Below are 17,430 nucleotides of genomic sequence, written 5' to 3' on the forward strand. Positions count from 1 at the left end.
GCATCTGGGGGCTCGTGTCACTGTCTGGTGTCGCCTCATCGCTGGCATGTCCTGGGGTTGTGGTTGGAAGTAGGGGACACCAAAAGGACCCGCCACATCACCAGGTGATCCTGCAAGGCACAAGACATGACACATGTCTTCTTGGATCGTGGGGTGGGGTAGTGGTGAGGCAGTGGTGGGGGAGGTTGGGTTGTGGTGGTGGGGGAGGTGGGGTGGTGTGGGGGTGGTGGTGTGGTGGGGTTGTGTTGGGCAGGTGGGGTGATGAGGAGGTGTGGAGGTAGTGGGGTGGTGTTTGGGTGGTGGTGTGGAGGAGGTGGGGTGGTAAGGTTGGGCTGGTGTGAGGAGGGGGGTGGTGGTGTGGTGTGGGGAGGCAGTGGGGTGCGGGGGAGGTGAGGTGGGGTGGGGAAGGTGGCGTGGTGTTTGGGTGGTGGTGTGGGGGAGGTGGTGGGGTGTGGGGGAGGTGATGTAGTGAGGTGGTGTGGGGGAGGTGGAGTGGTGTTTGGGTGGTGGTATGGTGTGGGGGAGGTGGGGTGATGGGGTTGGGCTGGTGTGGTGGTGTGGGGGAGGTGGGGATGGGCTGGTGTGGTGTGGGGGAGGTGAGGTGGTGTTTGGGTGGTGGTGTGGTGTGGGGAGGTGCGGTGGTGGGGTTGGGATGGTGTGGGGGAGGTGGTGTGGGGCTGGTGGAGTGGTGTTTGGGTGGTGGTGTGGGGAGGTGGTGTGGTGTGGGGAGATGGGGTGGTGGGGTTGGGATGGTGTGGGGGAGGTGGAGATGGGCTGGTGTGGTGTTGGGGAGGTGGGGTGGTGTTTGGGTGGTGGTGTGGGGAGGTGGGGTGGTGGGGTTGGGATGGTGTGGGGGAGGTGGGGATGGGCTGGTGTGGTGTGGTGGAGGTGAGGTGGTGTTTGGGTGGTGGTGTGGTGTGGGGAGATGGGGTGGTGGGGTTGGGATGGTGTGGGGGAGGTGGAGATGGGCTGGTGTGGTGTGGGGGAGGTGGGGTGGTGGTGTGGGGAGGTGGGGTGGTGGGGTTGGGATGGTGTGGGGGAGGTGGGGATGGGCTGGTGTGGTGTGGGGGAGGTGAGGTGGTGTTTGGGTGGTGGTGTGGGAGGTGGTGTGGTGTGGGGAGATGGGGTGGTGGGGTTGGGATGGTGTGGGGGAGGTAGTGTGGTGTGGGGAGGTGGGGTGGTGGGGTTGGGATGGTGTGGGGGAGGTGGGGATGGGCTGGTGTGGTGTGGGGGAGGTGAGGTGGTGTTTGGGTGGTGGTGTGGGGAGGTGGTGGGGTGTGGGGGAGGTGGTGTGGTGTGGGGAGGTGGGGTGGTGGGGTTGGGATGGTGTGGGGGAGGTGGTGTGTGGGGAGGTGGGGTGGTGGGGTTGGGATGGTGTGGGGGAGGTGGGGATGGGCTGGTGTGGTGTGGGGGAGGTGAGGTGGTGTTTGGGTGGTGGTGTGGGAGGTGGTGTGGTGTGGGGAGATGGGGTGGTGGGGTTGGGATGGTGTGGGGGAGGTAGTGTGGTGTGGGGAGGTGGGGTGGTGGGGTTGGGATGGTGTGGGGGAGGTGGGGATGGGCTGGTGTGGTGTGGGGGAGGTGAGGTGGTGTTTGGGTGGTGGTGGGGGGAGGTGGTGGGGTGTTGGGGAGGTGGTGTGGTGTGGGGAGGTGGGGTGGTGGGGTTGGGATGGTGTGGGGGAGGTGGTGTGGTGTGGGGAGGTGGGGTGGTGGGGTTGGGATGGTGTGGGGGAGGTGGGGATGGGCTGGTGTGGTGTGGGGGAGGTGAGGTGGTGTTTGGGGGGTGGTGTGGGAGGTGGTGTGGTGTGGGGAGATGGGGTGGTGGGGTTGGGATGGTGTGGGGGAGGTAGTGTGGTGTGGGGTGGTGGGGTTGGGATGGTGTGGGGGTGGTGGGGTTGGGATGGTGTGGGGGAGGTGGGGATGGGCTGGTGTGGTGTGGGGGAGGTGAGGTGGTGTTTGGGTGGTGGTGTGGGGAGGTGGTGGGGTGTGGGGGAGGTGGTGTGGTGTGGGGAGGTGGGGTGGTGGGGTTGGGATGGTGTGGGGGAGGTGGTGTGGTGTGGGGAGGTGGGGTGGTGGGGTTGGGATGGTGTGGGGGAGGTGGGGATGGGCTGGTGTGGTGTGGGGGAGGTGAGGTGGTGTTTGGGTGGTGGTGTGGGGGAGGTGGGGTTGTGTGGGGAGGTGCGGTGGTGGGGTTGGGATGGTGTGGGGGAGGTGGTGTAGTGAGGTGGTGTGGGGCTGGTGGAGTGGTGTTTGGGTGGTGGTGTGGGGAGGTGGTGTGGTGTGGGGCATGGGGTGGTGGGGTTGGGATGGTGTGGGGGAGGTGGAGATGGGCTGGTGTGGTGTGGGGGAGGTGGGGTGGTGTTTGGGTGGTGGTGTGGGGAGGTGGGGTGGTGGGGTTGGGATGGTGTGGGGGAGGTGGGGATGGGCTGGTGTGGTGTGGGGGAGGTGAGGTGGTGTTTGGGTGGTGGTGTGGTGTGGGGAGATGGGGTGGTGGGGTTGGGATGGTGTGGGGGAGGTGGAGATGGGCTGGTGTGGTGTGGGGGAGGTGGGGTGGTGGTGTGGGGAGGTGGGTGGTGGGGTTGGGATGGTGTGGGGGAGGTGGGGATGGGCTGGTGTGGTGTGGGGGAGGTGAGGTGGTGTTTGGGTGGTGGTGTGGGAGGTGGTGTGGTGTGGGGAGATGGGGTGGTGGGGTTGGGATGGTGTGGGGGAGGTAGTGTGGTGTGGGGAGGTGGGGTGGTGGGGTTGGGATGGTGTGGGGGAGGTGGGGATGGGCTGGTGTGGTGTGGGGGAGGTGAGGTGGTGTTTGGGTGGTGGTGTGGGGAGGTGGTGGGGTGTGGGGGAGGTGGTGTGGTGTGGGGAGGTGGGGTGGTGTGGGGAGGTGGGGTGGTGGGGTTGGGATGGTGTGGGGGAGGTGGGGATGGGCTGGTGTGGTGTGGGGGAGGTGAGGTGGTGTTTGGGTGGTGGTGTGGGGGAGGTGGGGTTGTGTGGGGGAGGTATAGTGTTGGGGTTGGGATGATGTGGGGGAGGTGGTGTAGTGAGGTGGTGTGGGGCTGGTGGAGTGGTGTTTGGGTGGTGGGGTGGTGGGGTTGGGCTGGTGTGGTGGTGTGGGGGAGGTGGTGTGGTGTTTGGGTGGTGGGGTGGGGGAGGTGGGGTGGTGTTTGGGTGGTGGTGTGGGGGAGGTGGTGTGGTGTTTGGGTGGTGGGGTGGTGTGGGGAGGTGGTGGGGTGTGGGGGAGGTGGGGTGGTGTTTGGGTGGTGGGGTGGTGTGGGGAGGTGGTGGGGTGTGGGGGAGGTGGAGTGGTGTTTGGGTGGTGGTGTGGGGGAGGTGGTGTGGCGTTTGGGTGGTGGTGTGGGGGAGGTGGGGTTGTGTGGGGGAGGTATAGTGGTGGGGTTGGGATGGTGCGGAGGAGGTGGTTTCGTGAGGTGGTGTGGGCTGGTGGAGTGGTGTTTGGGTGGTGGTGTGGGGGAGGTGGGGTTGTGTGGGGTGGTATAGTGGTGGGGTTGGGATGGTGTGGGGGAGGTGGTGTAGTGAGGTGGTGTGGGGCTGGTGGAGTGGTGTTTGGGTGGTGGTGTGGGGGAGGTGGAGTGGTGTTTGGGTGGTGGTATGGTGTGGGGGAGGTGGTGTGATGGGGTTGGACTGGTGTGGTGGTGTGTGGGAGGTGGGGTAGTGGGGTGGTGGGGATGGGCTGGTGTGGTGGTGTGGGGGAGGTGGGGATGGGCTGGTGTGGTGGTGTGGGGGAGATGGGGTGGTGGGGTGGGGGTGGTTGGGTGCTGAGGTTGGGGTGTTGGTGAGCTGCCTTCTTAAACCGTTGGAAGTCCCTGAGTTGTAGGTACACCAACTGTGCCGTTGGGAGGGATTTCAGGATTTTAACCAGCGAGTGAAGGAACGGCAATGTATTTCCAAGTCAGTTTGTTGAGTGGCTTGGAGGGAAATTTCCAGATGATGGTGTTCCCATGTGTCTGTCGTGTCTGTCCTTCTAGATGGTACTGGTCGTGGGTTTGGAAGGTGCTGTCTCAGGATCCTTGCTGAGTTGCTGCAATGCGTCTTGTAGATGTTACACTGCCCCTGTGTGTCGGTGCTAGAGGGAGTGAATGTTGGTGGATGGGATGCCAATCAAGTGGGTTGCTTTGTCTTGGATGGTGTTGAGCTTATTGACAGTTGTTGGAGCTGCACTCATCCAGGCAAGTGAAAAAGTATTCCATCACACTCCTGACTTTTGCCTTGTAGATTGTGGACAGACGTTGGGGAGTGAAGCGGTAAATTAATCACCTCTGACCTGCTCTTGTAGCCATTTTATTTATATTACAGTTTCGTTTCTGGTTAATAGTAAACCCCACGATGTTAATCATGGGGAATTCAGTGATGACCATGGCAAGGGGTGATGGTTCGATTCTCCCTTTTTGGAGATGGTCATTGTCTGGCACTTATGTGGCGCAAATGTTATTTGTCACTTATCAGCCCAAGCCTGGGTATTGTCCAGGTTTTATTGCATTCGGACATTCACTGCTTCGGTTTCGAGGGAGTTGCGAATGGTGCTGAACATTGTGCAATTGTCAATGAACACCTTCTGACCTTATGACGAAGGAAGGCCATTGCTGAAGCATCTGAAGATGGTTTGGCCTAGGACATTCCGCTAAATAACTCCTGCAGTGATATCCTGGAGCTGAGGCCACTGACCTCCAACAACCAACAACTATTAACCAGAAACTAAACCCTTTGTGCCAGATATGCCTTCAACCAGCAGAGAGTTTTTCTCCTGATTCCCATTAACTCCAGTTTTGCTCGAGCTCCTTTGATGCCGCACTTGGTAAAATTGCGGCCTTGATATTAAGGCAATCACTCTCCCTTTGCTATGTTCTCCCTGCTCCTTGTTCTGTGCCAAAGGAGCAGTTTAGACTAGTGACTTTTAATAACTCGGAGAGCCTGATTGGCGATCAATACATCATGATGATATGATCCCCATTTGTAATGTGCTAGCCCGTGTCGGAAATAATGTTCTACTTCCTAGCAAAACTTAATGGACTATAATTCCAAAGAGCTGGCAAGTAAAAGCTGAAGCAATATTTCACACCAATGTTCCTATATGACTCACGTAATACAATGTCCATTGTGTCCTTTATCTCAATGTGTTAATTCGCACACAGTACTTCTCTGATAAGCAACATAGTACAATGGAAACTAAAGTTGCTGCAATTATAATCGGAAAATAAGCAGGAACAATTCACTACACTACAAACATGAGTTAAATTTAGATTACAAGTGATTTTCATGAAGTAGAGAAATTTAAGTCTTATGTCAGAGATATTGGGCGGGATTCTCCCGCAATCGGCGGGGCGGGCCGTACTGGCGCCAAAGAGTGGCATGAACCACACCGGCATCGGGCCGCCCACTTCCGGGGGCTGGGCCAGCGCTGGAGTGGTTGGCGCCGCGCCAACCGGCACCGAAGGGCCTCCGCCGGCCGGCGCAAGTTGGCACATGCGCAGGAGCGCCAGCGTGTTCTGCCGCATGTGCAGAACTGCTGCCGTGATTCCTGCACATGCGCAGGGCATTCTTCTCCACGCCGGCCATCGCGGAGCCTTACACAGGCCGACGCAGAGGGAAAGAATGCCCCCCATGGCACAGGCCCGCCGATTGGTGGGCTGAGGATGCCGTAGGCCGCCCCCCAAGCCAGGTCCCGCCGGTATGGACCTTGTCCATTTCATGCTGGCGGGACTGTCCGAAAACGTGTGGCCGCTCGGCCCATCGGGGCCCGGAGAATTGCTGGGGGGGGGGGGGGCACTGCCAATGGCCCCCCGACCGTCGCGGCGCGATTCCCACCCTGCCCAAAAACCGGCGGCAGAGAACACGGCGGCCTGCGTCGGAGCGGCAGGGCAAGATTCACACTGCCCCCCGCCGATTCTCCGACCCAACGGGGGGTCGGAGAATCCCGCCCATTATGTACAAGTTTAAGGTGGGGTAAGACACAAAGTTGCTCTTAGGTTGTAAGATCTAACAATATGCAAGTGCGTCAAATACTTCCACCTAGTTTAGCACACAAGGAAATAAAAAGGTAGACTTGCCAAATAATTTATCAGAGATTGCTATCAAAGTGGACAATTTAAAGATGATAAGGTGAAAAAGTGAGTAGCTAGGGTTGATCTTCCAAAAAGGGATGGGTTTATGGAGACTAATGACCTTTCTTTTTCGTAAAAGAAAAAATACTTTTGCATATCGCAGGACCTCGTGCACTCAGCTTCTGCCATTCGATTGGTCCGACGTATTCTTTCAACGTCTTGCCATCCATTCATACAATAGTAAGCAGCAACACAGATATGTCCGCGTTGTGATCATCAGTTAGTGATTGTGACAAGGAAAGTTAGTAAGGAATGCAGCAGGAATGAGGAAAAACAGTGCAACTAGAATAGTAGGAGCTGTGGTCTGCCGGCTGGAGGTCCAGTTTACCTGTTTCTTCAGCTAATGAGGGATGGACTTTAAGAACTTTACCTAAAACCCTCAATGGATAAGCTCAGGGATAAATATTGACCCATGGGAACAAAGTCCTGCCACCTCTATCAGGTAGCTTTAGCCACTGCCACAGCACCCTATCACCTCAATTCCTCCTCCCCAGAGAGAGACACTCTAGGAGGATTATATCGTTAAGAAGGAGAAGTCAAATTTTCCACCAACAAATTAATTTGTTCATTAAAAATTCGTAAAATGACATTCCAACACAGTTCGAATAGATACTGTCACAAATCAGTGATTTTCCCTCACTGGGCATGATCCAGATGGTTAATTTAAAAATGCCAATGCCACATTCACCCAGGAGTCACCGGCCGCACTGGCGAGGCCTCAACTGGGTGCCGATTAATAGTGGTATCCACAAGCAGAGACCAGTTGTGATGGCCACTTGGGGGTCTCGATAAGCCATTGAAGTCCCCTGGATGGCTGGGCAAAGCAGTACCCTGGCATTCCCCCTGGCACCATGGCAGTGCCATCTGGGTGCTAGGTGACAGGTTGGCATTGCTAGTTTGCCCAGGTACCAGTTGAACCCTGTCAGGGCCTGAGGGGGTCATGACCATGAAAAGAGGTGTGAGGATGGATATGAAGAGTGGGTGTATGACAGCAAAACTAAAGAGCTGATCATTGACTTCAGGAAGCAAAGTATTGTGCACACTCCTATCTGTATTAATAGTGCCATGGTGAAGATGGTTGACAGCTTTAAATTCGTTGGGGTGCACATCACCAACAGTCTGCCCTGGTCCACCCACATCCACGTTACGACTAAGAAAGCACAACAGCCCCTATACTTTCGCCTGAAACTTAGGAAATTCAGCATGTTCGCATTGACTCTTACAGATGCACCACAGAAAGCATCCTATCTGGCTGCATCACGCCTGGTATGGTAACTGCTCGGCCTAAGACCGTAAGAAACTAAGAGTCATGAACACACCGTCCATCACACAAACCCGCCTCCCATCCATTGACTCCATCTACACCTCCCGCTGCCTGGGGAAAGCGGGTAGCATAATCAAAGACCCCTCCCACCCGTCTTACTCACTCGTCCAACTTCTTCCATCGGGCAGGAGATACAAATGTCTGAGAACACACATGAACATATTCAAAAACAGCTTTTCGCCGCTGTTACCAGACTCCTGAATGACCCTCTTATGGACTGACCTGATCTCTTCACACATCTTCTCTGCTGAGTAGTACTGTACTCCTGTATGCTTCACCCGATGCCTGTGTCTATGTAAACATTGTGTATTTATGTATGCCCGATGTTTTTTTTTCATGTATGCAATGATCTATCAGGACTGTACACAGAACAATATGCAGAACAATACCTCGGTACATGTGATCATAAACAAATCCAATCCAATCCAATACAATACAATGCAGGGGCCTCATAAAGGCTAGGGGTGAAAGGGAGGTACTGAAAAGGGAGGGGGGCCTCAAAGGAGGCATAGGGGACCAGAAAAAGGGGGCGCTCAGTGACCCCAGAGTGGAGTATCCTCATTTGCGGTAGGTGGGGTAATGCCCATATCTGTGGCGGGGTGGCACTGCCCATGGGTGGGGTGAGGGATTTGGGAGACCAGTGTCAATGAGCCTCCCAGATACAGTGAGAACATGCAGACTCCGCACAGACAGTGACCCAAGCCAGGAATCGAACCCGGGTCCCTGGCGCTGTGAAACAATAAGGCCGTCATGCATGTTGTATGAACTTTGGTATTAAAACGTTCCTCATTGTGTTTTTTATGTTGGGGTAAATCCAAAATGAATTAACAGGAAGGTTTCATTGAGCGAGTGCTAACTTCTGTGTATTGCAGCCATCTGGGATGGCCGCTTTCAGTATACAAAATGGACACTCGCAGGGCCTAAGGGGAAATACTAAGCAACAAGCAGGCACAGAGCCTGAATGTATATTTGGAAGGCATTTTGCAGACGGAATTGAAACTCTGGGTCGATTTACATATCGATGGCCCATCTCCGAGGAACAAAGAACTAATTCTCAGGTAGCTGATACTGTTCCAGACTGCCCGGCACAAACAAATCAAGGCTAATGGCCACCTAGGACACGCCCAGCCATCAAGGCACCCACCCCTTTATTGGTTTAGATCGATGACAATGATCAAGAAGCTGCCCAATTAATTGGGACCAAGTTTAAGGCTCACCTAAAAGCGCACAAAGCCCCTCCAGGTAGAAGAAGGAACCCCCGACAAAGGTTCGCTCCCTTGAATTTGGCTTTCAAGCAGAGAGACCCTTCCACCAGCATCACCAGAAGCAAGTAAGTTCAAGGTCAACGCTCACTACCAGACGGACGACCTTAGCTGTACTCCTGTTACCTCTTCGAATCCAACAGCCTCAGATCCGAAAAGCGACCATTGTTCCTCTGACCTAAGTGGGCACCCGAAGTTAAGCATAGGTGTTAGTGATAGTTTAGCCTGTAGTATTACTGTGCATGAGCAGATCTTACTGTGTAAATAAGGTAGTATTGACTTTGAACTAACTAACTGGTGTATTGGCTCTTTGATCGGTATTCGGGTTGAACCTTGTGGCGATATCGAGAGATATCTGGCGACTCTGAAAGCATATTCATAATTAGGATTAAGAAAGGCGACCTTATTAACCGCCATATTTATAGCAAGTAAACAGAGCTACAGTATGTTTACCAATCTCTCCACAATCTTCCCCTTCTCACCTATGTGACCTGTATCTCAGTATGCATCATCAGTTTTTCATAGAAGTTACAGTGCAAAAGGAGGCCATTCGGCCCATCGAGTCTTCATCGGCCCTTGGAAAGAGTACCTACTTTAACCCACTCCTCCACCCTATCCCCATGACCCAGAAACCCCACCTAACCTTTTGGACACTAAGGGCAATTTATCATGGCCAATCCACCTAACCTGCACATCTTTGAACTGTGGGAGGAAACCGGAGCACCCGGAGGAAACCCACACAGGCACGGGAAAAAATGCAACCTCCACACAGACAGTCACCAGAGGCCGGAATTGAACCTGGGACCCTGGAACTTTGAGGCAATAGTGCTAACCACTGTGCCGCCGTGTCCACTCCTGTTCCTTTGACTCTAGCTGACTTTTTGTTTCTTCATTCTGCCACTCGTGACCAAACTTTCAGTGATGTGGAGATGCCGGCATTGGACTGGGGTGAGCACAGTAAAAGTCTTACAAGACCAGGTTAAAGTCCAACAGGTTTGTTTCAAACACTAGCTTTCAGAGCATAGAACATAGAACAGTACAGCACAGAACAGGCCCTTCGGCCCTCGATGTTGTGCCGAGCAATGATCACCCTACTTTAAACCCACGTAACCCGTATACCCGTAACCCAACAATCCCCCCATTAACCTTACACTACGGGCAATTTAGCATGGCCAATCCACCTAACCCGCACATCTTTGGACTGTGGGAGGAAACCGGAGCACCCGGAGGAAACCCACGCACACACAGGGAGGACGTGCAGACTCCACACAGACAGTGACCCAGCCGGGAATCGAACCTGGGACCCTGGAGCTGTGAAGCATTGATGCTAACCACCATGCTACCGTGAGGCCCTTCCTCAGGTGAATGAAGAGGTCTGTTCCAGAAACATATATATAGACAAACTCAAAGATGCCAGACAATGCTTGGAATGCGAGCATTTGCAGGTAATTAAATCTTTACAGATCCAGAGATAGGGGTAACCCCAGGTTAAAGAGGTGTGAATTGTCTCAAGCCAGGACAGTTGGTGGGATTTTGCAAGCCCAGGCCAGATGGTGGGGGGATGAATGTAATGCGACATGAATCCCAGGTCCCGGTTGAGGCCGCACTCATGCGTGCGGAACTTGGCTATTAGTTTCTGCTCGGCGATTCGCCGTTGTTGCGCGTCCTGAAGGCCGCCTTGGAGAACGCTTACCCGGAGATCAGAGGCTGAATGCCCTTGACTGCTGAAGTGTTCCCCGGTTGGAAGTTCTCTTTCAGTAGTTACATTACTCCATCCTGCAAACATTTCCCTAAATTACTCCACCTCAACACTTGCCTTGAGCTCTTTTAGGAGCCTATTATAAACACACCTCTTTGATGGTACTTTTGGTTCCCATTTTAATATCTTTGATTCCATGTAATGCCCTCTTTCTGCGTATTTTATTGCAGTGATGAATCTTGTCGTCTGTTTATTGCATAACGTAGACGGGTAATTTCCATTCCCCTTCAGTAATTTTTAAAATATGTAATAATTAATTCCAAATACTATTCTGATAACTGTCTGGAGGAATGTAAGGTACCTCGAAACATAAAATGACCAGTTGACATTGATGTATTGGTAACCTTTTCACTAATGCAGCATGAATGCTTTGATGAAAGTATCCATGATTTTTAGATGGATATCCAGCTTGATTTCTGTCCATGCCTTTAGAATTACACCATTTTCCTGCTGGTATAAATTTATTTCAGTCCATCATAAAATGAAATATTTATTCCTTTAATTATCACACAAAAAATTCTAAAATGCTGCAACAAAAGTTAATAAAAATCAATTACATTTATGGAGAAGGCATAAAGGACAGGCAAAGATATAGGAGGTCAAACAGATATTTGACAGCAGTTACGTTCAACTGGGACAAGAGGATATTTACTCACAAATATGTTCACTGGCTTCAGAATTAGAATAAAAATTGAATGGTACTTTACCTATTTTCCTCCACAAATAAAGCTGTTCATCAGCCTACAGAAGGCCTACCATTCGCTTTCCCTCCTCACTCTTTATATGGAAGCATTTAGCCTCTGCTGAGGTACCACAGTTACTATGGTGAACTTAGTCCACTCCAGAAAAAACAGATTCTTGCCACGTTAATTGTTCCAACAACTTAGGCAGCCAAACCAACCTTAAATTAGTGGGCTAGCTTTGCAGTGGATTGCTGTATTAGTACACCTTACAGTGAATGGTATCCACAATTTGGTGAGGCTGAGGCGTAGTGGTATTTTCACTGGACTTATCCAGAGACCCAGAGTAATGCTCTGGGGACCTGGGTTCGAATCCCACCAAGGCAAATTGTGGGATTTGAATTCAATTGAAATCGGGAATCGAAAGTCTAATGATGACCATGAAACTGTAGTCGATCTTAGACCATAAGACCATAAGACATAGGAGTGGAAGTAAGGCCATTCGGCCCATCGAGTCCACTCCGCCATTCAATCATGGCTGATGGGCATTTCAACTCCACCTCCCAGCATTCTCCCCATAGCCCTTAATTCCTCGCGACATCAAGAATTTATCTATCTCTGCCTTGAAGCCATTTAGCGTCCCGGCCTCCACTGCACTCTGCGGCAATGAATTCCACAGGCCCACCACTCTCTGGCTGAAGAAATGTCTCCGCATTTCTGTTTTGAATTTACCCCCTCTAATTCTTCTAGATCTTCGTAAAAACCCACCTGATTCACTAATGTCCCTCAGGGAAGGAAATCTGCTGTCCTTATCTGGTCTGGCCTACACGTGACTCCAGACTCACAGCAATGTGATTGTCTCATAACTGCCCTCTGAAGTGGCCAAACAAGACATTCAGTTCAAGGGCAGTGAGGGGTGGGCAACAAATTCAGGCCTTGTCAGTGATGTGCACAGGCCATGAAATAATTTTTCTGAATTGCAATTTTGAGAACCCAACCTCAGTTGTGATAATAGGAGAAGCAGTAAAAAAACGTCTGTGGAAAAAAATCTGACACAAAACTAATTCAGTCCCTCAGGTATATCCAGTAGAAGTTTCAGAAAGGCAACAAAAAAAGAAAGAGCTTGACCTTTCACTCAGCACATCCCAAAATGCTGTACAGATAATGATGCAGTTTTGAAGTACATGCATTGTTCTACTGTAGTTACAGCACCCAAATTGCCCAGATCAAAGACAGCAAATCTTTCAATAAACTTTTTGAGCTGTCAATCAAAGTGAACTAATCACTGCCCACTGAGATCATTGTAATTTGTGGAAAGCTGCCAACCATTAATAATGCCCCACGAGTAAAAATGAGATCACCTGTTCTGGTAGTTTTGGTTGAGGAATTGTCCAGGGAATCTTGGAGAACCTGCCACCTCTTCTTTGAAAGCATTATGGGATCTTTTACATCCACCTGTAATGGCAAGGAGAGCATCTCTTTAACATCGCATCTGAAAGACAACATGCCACTCTGTTCCTATTTCACTGAAGTGTCAGCCTACATTATAGAGTTGTGGAGGATCCAAGAACCATTTGAAATGGTGGATAGTATCCAGATCCAGAAACCCTGCATGCATTCCCAATAGATCCTATTTTGCCGCAAGTGATAATGAGAGTGGCGGCAATTCACGCAGGAGGGATACCTGAACTCAACAAGGTCATCTGAACTCAGTGCTGAGTTCAAACAGTTGCCATTTTCACTGCAGCAATGACTTTATCATGCATAGTGGGAGTCATGAATCTATGAAGGAGAGGTGAATACTCATGAAGGGCGGATAACATATGCAGAACTGTCAAGCTGTGAAGTTATTTAAATCCATTAAATTTTAAAAGCCTGCCTGTGCCAGTGAGTGTTAAAAAGTCCGTTCCAGCAGCCACAATAGATGGTTGTTGGCGTTACCCCAAAGGCTGTCATTATATCATTATTATTGGATGGTAGCTTTCCACAACTTACGTTACCTCAATGGTCAGTTCATGGTTTGATTGACAGTTCAAAAAAGTTATGAAAGGGTTATCTGTCTTTGCTGTGGAGAAAAGTCTAAAAGTCTGTTTGTTTTGATGAAATGGTTAAGTACTTGAGGAGCTTTTAAAGTTTTGAATGAACTTTCATAATGGGAGATTTCAAAATTATAGTGAAAGCTGGAATTGATGTTTATTTTATTTCATCTCAACATAGCTCTTGAGGTCTGCTCATGGTGGATACTGTGTGAGTTGATACGGACAGTTTGAGAGCAACAGGTGGTGGATGTCGGGCTTGATGTTGGCATTAATTTGGCAATGGGGCTATAATGGGCCATGGGGTGGTAGGGGGCATGAGTTGACCTGGATGGGGCATGGAGAGTGGGTGGGGGATTGATGGAGTGTGAGAGATGAAGGACAAGCGCGTCTTATATATATAACAAAACAACTGGGACAAAAACCTAGAGAACTGAGGTGGGCATTTTAATCGGCCTGCCTTCACACTCTCTGCTCCTGTGGCCGCCTCTGATCGCATCTGAGAGCAGCAGGCGCGATTCCAAACCGCAATCTGCACCAAAAATTGCACCATTCAGGGTACTAATCTCCCCCAAAGGATGTGTGCCAAGCCAGGAAAGCCAGTGAGCAAAAATCCAGCCATGTGTGTTTAAGGCTCTGGAGTGGGACTTGAACACATAAATATTCAGAGGCAAGAATGTCATCCCTAAGCCAAGGCTGATACTGTCCACAGTCACTTACTGACTTGGCTTTGTAGGTACTTGTAAGTGGAGAGGTGCAATTAAAATCTGTTTTGATCAAAATGGTAACTGAATCCTTCATTCAGATTTATTAGGGATTTCTTTCCAGTGGTGGTTTTACAATATCTCAATAAGAGTCAACTTAATGAATAGTATCATTGCTGTCTCAAATTGAACTGGTACAGAAATAAATAGTTAAATCGTTGAGGAGGTTTAACACTTTGCAACAATACCTTAACCTTACTTAACCTTGAAACTGGGCTGTCATATATAATGATATAATCTGTAGTTGTGCTTGGCACAAAACGTGCGTTTTCTACTGACCATTTAAACAGATCCATGGCACAAAACGTATGTAATAACAGATGGTGGTGAGGCGGTGGGGGGTGGGGGGGAGAGCCTGCATTGCAGGGGTAGTGACATTTAAATAGCGAGGATTTCACCACATTGGTGACTGTTTTGCCATGAAGTAAAGTTGGGTGAACTGTGTTTTGTGAGCTGCTGTATATCAAGCAGTTCTTCAAATGATCTTTAAATATGCATTAGCCATTAACCACACCAGCTGTGAGAAGCACATGGGTTGCAGAATTTAAACAATTTGAATGCTTCATTCTCTGTGAACATACCAAAGTTTCTGTAGCGTTTCTAGATTCAATTACAGTGCTAATATGGACTTCACTTTACTACAGATTGTATCACTTTGATTTGATGTAAGGGTGAATTCTCCGCCTCCCCAGCCGCGTGTTCCTCGGTGGCACGGAGGCCCTGGCAGTGAGATTCTCTGTTCCCACCATATTGTCTCGAAACCCACGAGCAGGGGGGGGGGGGTGCTGTTGGTGCAATGGAGAATCCTGCCGGCGGAGAATTCATTACATTGCAAAATTTAACATTTGCTCTTTGTAGGGACTGTTTAGCACAGGGCTAAATCGCTGGCTTTGAAAGCAGACCAAGACAGGCCGGCAGCATGGTTCAATTCCCGTAACAGCCTCCCCAAACAGGCGCCGAATGTGGCGACTAGGGGCTTTTCACAGTAACTTCATTGAAGCCTACTTGTGACAATAAGCAATTTTCATTTCCTTTCCTTATATTTCTCAATATCTACATTTTAGTGCAGTACAAATTGTACGGAGAGGAAGGGGAGGTTTCTCTAGCTCAATAGGGGCCAACAACATTTTTCATAAAGTAGAAGAAATCCAAAATCCCAGTTATTCACTAAAAGAAGGAAGCCACAAGATTCCACAGGTTAAAACAGAAGAAATATTACCATGCAAAAGTCAAATATAGCAAACATCAAATGCTATCTTAGCTAACCACCTATATACGCTAACATCCAGAATCAACATAAATTCAACATGAATGAAAAAGATATTTGCAGTCAAATAAAAAATATCCTGTTAATTCAGGTTTTAAAAATTACACGTTAAATAATAGATAAACTAAGACCATAAGACATAGGAACAGAATTAGACAATTCAGCCCATCAAGTCCTGCTCCACCATTCAATCATGGCTGATATGTTTCTCATCCCCATTCTCCTGCTTTCTCCCCATAACCCTGATTCCCTTATTCATCAAGAACCTATCTGTCTCTGTCTTAAAGACACTCAGTGATTTGGCCTCCACAGCCTTCTGCAGCAAAGTGTTCCACAGATTCACCACCCTCTGGCTGAAGGAATTCCTCCTCATCTCAGTTTTAAAGGATTGTCCCTTCAGTCTGAGGATGTGGCCTTGGTTCTCGTTTCACCTACAAGTGGAAACATCCTCTCCACGTCCACTCCAGGCCTCGCAGTATCCTGTAAGTTACAATAAGATCCCCTCACCTCCCATCCTTCTAAACTCCATCAAACACAAACCCAGAGTCCTCAACCACTCCTCATACGACAATAATCCAAATGGGGTCGGACCAGAGCCTTATACAGCCTCAAAAGTACATCCCTGGGGCAAAATTCTCCGACCCTGCTGGGGGCCGGAGAATCGCCCGGGGCCGCTGAAAATCCCGCCCCTGCCGCGGCAGAAATTCTCCGCCACCCGGGAATTGGCGGGGGCGGGAAACGCGCCGCACCGAGCGGTGACCCCCTGTGGCGATTCTCCGGCCTGCGATGGGCCGAAGTCCCGCCGCTGGGAGGCCTCTCCTGCCGCCGAGGTTTGAACCACCTCTGGTGGCGGCGGGATCGGCGGCGCGAGCGGGCCCCCGGGGTCCTGGGGGGGGCGCAGTGCGATCGGACCCGGGGGGTGCCCCTATGGTGGCCAGGCCCGCGATTGGGGCCCACCGATCAGCGGGCGGGCCAGTGCCGTGGGGGCACTCTTTCTCTTCCGCTGCCGCCACGGCCTCCACCATGGCGGACGTGGAAGAGAATCCCCCAGCGCGCATGCGCCGGTGGTGACGTCAGCGGCAGCTGCCGCTGACGTCACCACTGGCGCATGTGCGAACCGGCGAAGGCCTTTCGGCGGGCATCGGGCGTGAAAGGCCGCTGGTGCCGGTTTTGGCGCCAGTCGGCGTGGTGCCAACCGCTCCGGCGCGGGCCTAGCCCCTCAATCTGAGCGCTTGGCCCCCAAAGGTGCGGAGAATTCCGCACCTTTGGGGAGGCCTGACGCCGGAGTGTTTGGCGCCACTCCGCTACGCCAGGACCCCCCCGCCCCGCCGGGTAGGGGAGAATCCCACCCCTAATCTTGTATTGTAGCTTTCGCAACATGAATGCTAACATTGCATTTGCCTTCTTAACTGCCGACTGAACCTACGTGTTAACTTTAGGAGAATCTTGAACTAGGACTCCCAAGTCCCTTTGTGCTTCTGATTTCCTAAGCCTTTTCCCATTTAGAAAATAATTTATGCCTCCATTCTTCCTAACAAAGTGCAGAACCTGACACTTTTCCACATTGTATTCCATCTGCCACTTCATTGCCCACTCTCCTTCCCTGTCCAAGTCCTTCTGCAGCACCCCCCCTCTCCGCCCACCCAGCTTCCTCAATACTACCTGTCCCTCTGCAGATCTTTGTAGAATCTGCAAACTTAGGAACAGCGTGATGCGCGATCAATAACTCTTGAAGCGAGATTGGAGTACAATCAAAGGCTTTCTTGGACTAGATGATTCCCCCAGCAGTGCAGGTAGAGAAGGCAGCAGCTCGGGAGATGCAGACTCTTATACTCCGCTTTACTGGGCGGAACCAGCAGGCAGGCTTCACCAATGAACTTGCTGTCTCAGGTGCCTCCCACACCAATGATCTTACAGCATCAACCTAGGTACCGTAATACCTCTAATACCGACTGCCACACAGTGCCTTCAGTTACTTCTTCCAGATCATTAATTTATATTGTGAAAAGTTGTGGTCCCAGCACAGACCCCTGAGGCACACCACTAGTCACCGGCTGCCATCCTGAAAAAGAACCCTTTGTCCCATGTGGTGATATGCATCACTGGAAATACACAAGGGGTTAATTTAGATACACTAGGGCATTGTAAATGCACAAAGGGTTAATGTAAATACACTAGAACTAAATAAACACTAGAGGGAGCACCAGAGACATCATGACACACAGACA

The sequence above is a fragment of the Scyliorhinus canicula genome, chromosome 5, assembly GCF_902713615.1.
Source record: "Scyliorhinus canicula chromosome 5, sScyCan1.1, whole genome shotgun sequence".
NCBI classification, from domain to species: Eukaryota; Metazoa; Chordata; class Chondrichthyes; order Carcharhiniformes; family Scyliorhinidae; genus Scyliorhinus; species Scyliorhinus canicula.